Source organism: Plectrocnemia conspersa, unplaced genomic scaffold (assembly GCF_051122295.1).
Source record: "Plectrocnemia conspersa isolate PC_06_02 unplaced genomic scaffold, ASM5112229v1 ptg000010l, whole genome shotgun sequence".
Classification (NCBI taxonomy): Eukaryota; Metazoa; Arthropoda; class Insecta; order Trichoptera; family Polycentropodidae; genus Plectrocnemia; species Plectrocnemia conspersa.
The window spans coordinates 14,928,830-14,935,010 of NW_028277174.1; positions in this window are offsets into that span (position 1 = coordinate 14,928,830).

A 6,181-nucleotide genomic window follows, 5' to 3' on the forward strand; every position below is an offset into this window, starting at 1 on the left:
CTTTATGTCCCCCGAACATTTGAAAAATAAAAAATGGCCCGCGGACTAATATAAGTTAAAAATAAGTGTCTTAGAAAATAAATTCTAGCGCTATCTTAAACATTAAATTCCATTATAAATTTTGGTTGACAATTGCTTTGATTGTACACATGTTTATTAATTATAGTAGATGGTACAAATTTTTGTGGAATTTTGTAGCGCGTAGCTATGTGCATTATTATTATATTTAAGTGTTTTTTTTTTCTGGATAACGCTTTAATAATCTAAAATATGAATTCGACTGTAACAAAATAACATATCCATGATTTAAAATAAGCGCATTATTTTCTTTGTTAGTCAGGTTTTTGCTTTTTAAGTACAAAATTTTGTTTGTTAAATTTATTTAAAGCAAAGTTTTGTTAATGGATATGTAATCTAGTTATATGTCACATAAACACTAGAATGATAATCTAGTAGTAGAATATCAGTGACTAATACCTAAAAGACCTGGGCTTAAATTCAACATCCTAGTGTTTTATAATTTATATCGTGTCTGGGAAATCGAAATTATTGAATATTATATTTTTTTTAATAGTTTTGATTATCTTAGATTCAGTTGAAATAAAAATTAAACTAAGTCGTAAATAGTGACATTTATCAATTGTAGGATGTAAAAATAATTATTAAATAAAATATGTCATTATTTAATAGATTGCGTTTACCCAATTGTAACGCATTGGACTAACGCTAGTTATTTTACAACTCGAGACTTTTAAATCACTTTAACGAAAATAAATATGTTCGTAGATAATATAAAATAATTTTTAGCTGCAATTCTTATAACATTTTTTTAAATTTAATCAGGATTTATAAAGATATTTGATTATTTTTTCAAAGATAAAGTATTTAAAAATAAACTTGAAAAATAAAAAAAATATATATGACAATATTTCAAAATAAGACATGACTTATTAAAAATATCAATATATTTATTTTGATAAAAATAAATATGTTTATTTTCAATATTGGTGTATACTGTTAAATTTATTGTTTTTTTTTAAAGCAATAATAAATCGTACTGTGTTAGTGAGTTTAAGTATTATTTCACCTAATTTTCAACGTTGATTCTAAATAATGCTCTACCCAATTGTAACGCATTAGGCTAACGCGAATTAATTTGCAACGTAATATTTACAATAAAAAATCAATATTTTCTCTACAACGGAAACAAAATATTTTGTAAAGAATATTAAACTTTTTTTTTAATACCAAATTTAATTCTTAATACCCGATTTTAATACCAAAAAATTACATATTATAAGGGCATATTTAATTATTTTATTTTTTTAAAGATTTATATTTTTTATGATAGAAGTTTTCGAAAACAAACTTAAAAAATAATAAATAATGAATTGATAGTATTTAAAAACTTGACCTGATCTGCAATACTTTCTGTCAAAAAGTTATTTCGAATTTTTGATATTCACTGTTTTGTGAATATCAATAATTGATGTGAAATCACCTATTTTTCATTGTTGCTTTATTAGGTTTAAATTTCAATTTAAAAAAAATAAAATAAAAAAAGAGTTTTTTTTAATAAGATGCAAAATCACATCTTTTTGTTTCTTAAAAATTTTATGTAAATTTTAAGCTTATTTTATCTTATGTTTTGTTAAAATAAATATTTTTAATGGTCAAATTAATAGATGATAATTTAAAAAATAGCACTTTGAAAGTTTTGAAGAGTTTTTAAAGCATTTTAGCTATTTTTTAACACTGATTCTAAATTATGTATCGTTGCAATGAACATTTCGTATAGTTTTAGTGATATCAATTTCTTATTTAAAAATAGTTAAATTAAAAAAATAACACTTTAAAATTTTAAAAAGTTTATATAGCATTTGAGTTAATTTTTAAGCTCATAATTTAAATATGCTATGGAGTATAAATACAAAATAGGCAACACTACTAGTTCTTTGTGTGCTATAAATAGTATTATTAATTGATAATCTCAATAAGTATTACAGTAGAAAAAAATACAATTAAGATGAAGAAATAAATAAAGTACAATATCTTGTCACTGTTGAACTCAAATTAAAAAAAAACGAATAATATCAACTGTCCAGAACTGTTATTTATAAAATGGTTATCAATACATTAGACTACTAAAAACTATATGCGCTTCGAGTGTATTGTTATAGAGCAAATGGCTCTCTTTTTAGCATCAAATAAATTTTTCCCTTGCTTGCATAATTTTAAATAATAAAAAGGGCGTTCTTTAGGTATTACAAGTCAATTGAAAAATTAAATGAACTGTATTTCTAAATATCTCTCATATATACTGTCATTAAAAAGGGGGCGACATAAAAAAATACGGCTGTTAAATAAAAATTTCACCGCGTGTGTCAGTTTTTTGGCAAAATCGAACGCTCTCGTTTATCGGCGGATCGGCGCGTGTGTGTGTGCCCAAATTCGCATTACGGATAGAGATTAGATTAGTACTAAGCTGTCCATCTTTGATCAGGTTTAACCTGTTGTCCGGCACTGGCGTCGAGAGACGAATGTTTTCATAGTTCTTGCGGAAACGGGTCAGGGCCACCGACTTCCAATTTTGTACAACCTGATCCCTGAACAACGTTTAAAAGCTAATACACTGGCGCCGTTTCCCGTTACGGAACTAGCTCAATTCACCTCCTCTTTGCTGGACAAGCAAGATCCGCTTTTCGCGTAATTGTGTGTGACTTAAGTGGGACGATTACGTCAGTGGACGCTGACAAAACGCCGTGAGATATCCTACCAGACGATAGGTTGTGATTCATCTGCGGAATTTCGAGAAAGTCAATTATTATCGTCACTGGTAGGAGATTCCGTATATAAAACAAATAATAAAGTCAAATTTGAATAATTGTCGCTTAGTTTTCCTGATATGGTCGGTGACTGTGGCGCGGTGTTGCATAACTGACGAAATTCACTTTTATTCCATTCATGATTTCGAGAAAAGTATCAACACGATCTGGATATATTGAATGTACGACTAATATGTTGCATGAATGTTGCTATAAATATGAATATCTCTATTCATTTTAATTATGTTTTTATACTAAATAGTGTTACATTAATTTTAATAACACATATTATTGTATATCACGAGCCAAATGCTCCAATTTTAATATAAATAGCGTTCAAGATAAAAAAGCATCGTGATGTGTTTGACAAACAAATTATGAAAAGTTCTATTGGATTTACAATAGTTACAAATTCACCATTATGAATTATATTATTTACCAATCTAATGTATCACTTGGACAATTTAAGCTAAATACAGCTGTCTAATTTGAGAAAGAAATGATAAAAAGCAATTAACTATTACTTATTTGGATATTGCTAGTTATACGCGAATAAATTTAATTAAAACAATAATAACAGGTTAAATGGTTCCACATGGTAAGTTAATAAAATTTTTTACTAAAACAACATAATCAACGGAAATGAAAAACACTTAAGGAAAATTGTTTTTAGATACTAATTTTAATGTTAAAAAATAAATATTTTTCTTAAACAAATTATTGTTGTAAAAATAAAAAAAATACGAAACTTAATATTTTTATAATATAAAATGACATATGTTTACAAACTGTTATATTTATTTGTATTGTAAGTAACGATACAGTTTAATTATTTAGTAACAATTAATATTGAACAAATAAACTACTTTCTTTATACATTTATAAATAGTTAACTTAAGATTTGTCTGAATTTATTTTAATATATGTAGTTAATGGTCCATATCTGCCGCTGACTGGGAATAATTTTTATTGTAAATTATTGACATGTTTATTTAATGCTATAATGTATTAATTTATGTCAAAAATTAATTTTAAAAATGCCCATACATGAATACTGTCGTAAATTTATATGAACATTTTTGTATATTATTTATATTTTATTTTAATTTAATATATTATTTTCTTGTAAATGGTTTTTATTTATTACAAAAAAAAGTTGTATTTATATTAATTATTACAAAACTTGAACTAAATAAATCTCCCTAAATTAAATATTTTTTTTTAATTCGGAATAACTTATCGATTTTATTTAAACATTCAAAAATACCTGAGATTAGTTAAAAAGAGCCATTCTAGTTCAATTTAAAATTTGTCGCAAGGACTTGCTAAAAGCTTTTTAAGAATGATTTTTTTCCTGTTGGCATGATACAAACTCGTGCTAAGCAAACATTTATTTAACAACTTGAAAGGACCTGCAAAAAGAACCTTAACAAAGAATACGATCGGTGTCAAATACAAGAGATATGGCCGTTGAATATTTCTACTGACAGGTATTACTACTCGAGTTTTCACATTCCATACAATTCTAATTGATTTTTTTAATCATCGTATTCATATAGTCCAACTAGATATTTAACATTCCACATACGGTAATAGACTATTTGTTATCGTTTATAATCAAGTCAATAACAAACAGTCTGTTACCGCCCCGAATTTTTGCATTGGCCAGATGATCAAGAACTGTCAGAGTAAAGGATTTTCTCTTACTTTAAAAGGTTATAAAAGCGCAAGTATGGCGCACTAAATACACTTCTTCAAATAATACGTTTCAGTCAAAACTTGCTACTTCCACCACTTTGCAACCTAACTAGCACTGAGCGGAGCTACGCCGAGTATTAACCGAGATGATCCATAGAATATTAATAAAAGCATCCGACTTTCACTTTGACCAGGAAAAGCAGTAATTTAAACCCAATCTTTTAGATCAGCAGTTCTTGAACTATTTCGATCGCGTACTTTTAAGATAAAAAAATAGTCTGTACCCCCGAATCTAAGAGATTTGGTGTCAACTTTTCTAAGAGTTTTCGAACGCATTGGAGCTGCGAATTTCGCGTTTATTTTATGTTTATGATCGTGTAATTATCACTTGGTGTACTCCCAAGTGCCGATTCGCGTATCCTTTGGGATAAGCGTACCCCCTTTAGAGATCCCCTTCGATCTTAAGTGGCTTAGTTTTGTACCATAAAAGGAAGGTAGTATGAGGGGCAAGGGGAGGATAAGAGTGACTATTAGTTTCTCATGGTATTAGACGACTACTGGGCAAACTTTAAAATATATGGTTTACAATTAGTCCTCAATCCCCGGACATCTTTTATTAAACTGGATTTTTGAATGTAAAATGTCAGGATGTCAAGAATATGTTAAACATCAGAATTTCTGATAAACGCTTTTGACATATTTTTTTATCTTAATATCTTTTTCGGATTCAGAACTTTTCAAAATAATTAAAAAAGTTTACCTTTAATGTTAGACCTAGCTATTTCATGACCTAGTTATCATTATTCACATTTAAGATGATAAGATGATTTTTCTTTAGTGAAATTCTAACATATATCATCCGATTTTAAATAATATAAAAAAGTCTAAAACACATTTCTACGCCCAATATAATTTGCTGGTTACATATGTATATGATAAAAATATCGACAGTCCAATATTAAACGTCACGTCAATGACGTCAATCTTTTTAATTCGAATCATGAATTTTATATGAATATTGAAAAAGAAAGTTGACAGAGCTAAATTCGCACACACCTGTTCGTTCAACGGACTCAAATTGTAACACTGATGATTATGCATCGACTCACCATTTTCAGAGGTCGTTTTCACTCAACTTAAAGGAGTCGAGGATCCTATTGTGTTTTTAGAAAGTTCCGTGATTCGAATGCCAGAAGAAAACAATTAACTGTTCATGCGAATTCTGACGAAAGCAAAATTAAAATATCATCACGCGCCTTAAAAAGAAGGACCGTTAAACAAACATAGAAGTACATTATTTATTTTTCATATGCAGCACAATTTAGGGACATTATTATGTTGTACATAAGAGTCTTCACTACCGTATGGAATTTCACGTTAACATTCAAAAGGCGTTCGACTGAGAGAGTGGGTACCGTATTGGCAAAAGTGTTTTGAAGGTTAAAGAGTGCATGTTGAACAAAAAATGTTAACGACATGTGAATATGTTATTGACCTTACAAATCGCTACGTTTCGTTTGTGTGGTACCTAAATTTCACTAAGTTACTATGTATGCGAAATTCAATTGCTTTGGTTCAAGTAAAAATTATTGCAATTAATAATAATATATACTGGAATCTGGTTTTATCGCGTTTTCTTGAAACGCGATTTTGCCTGT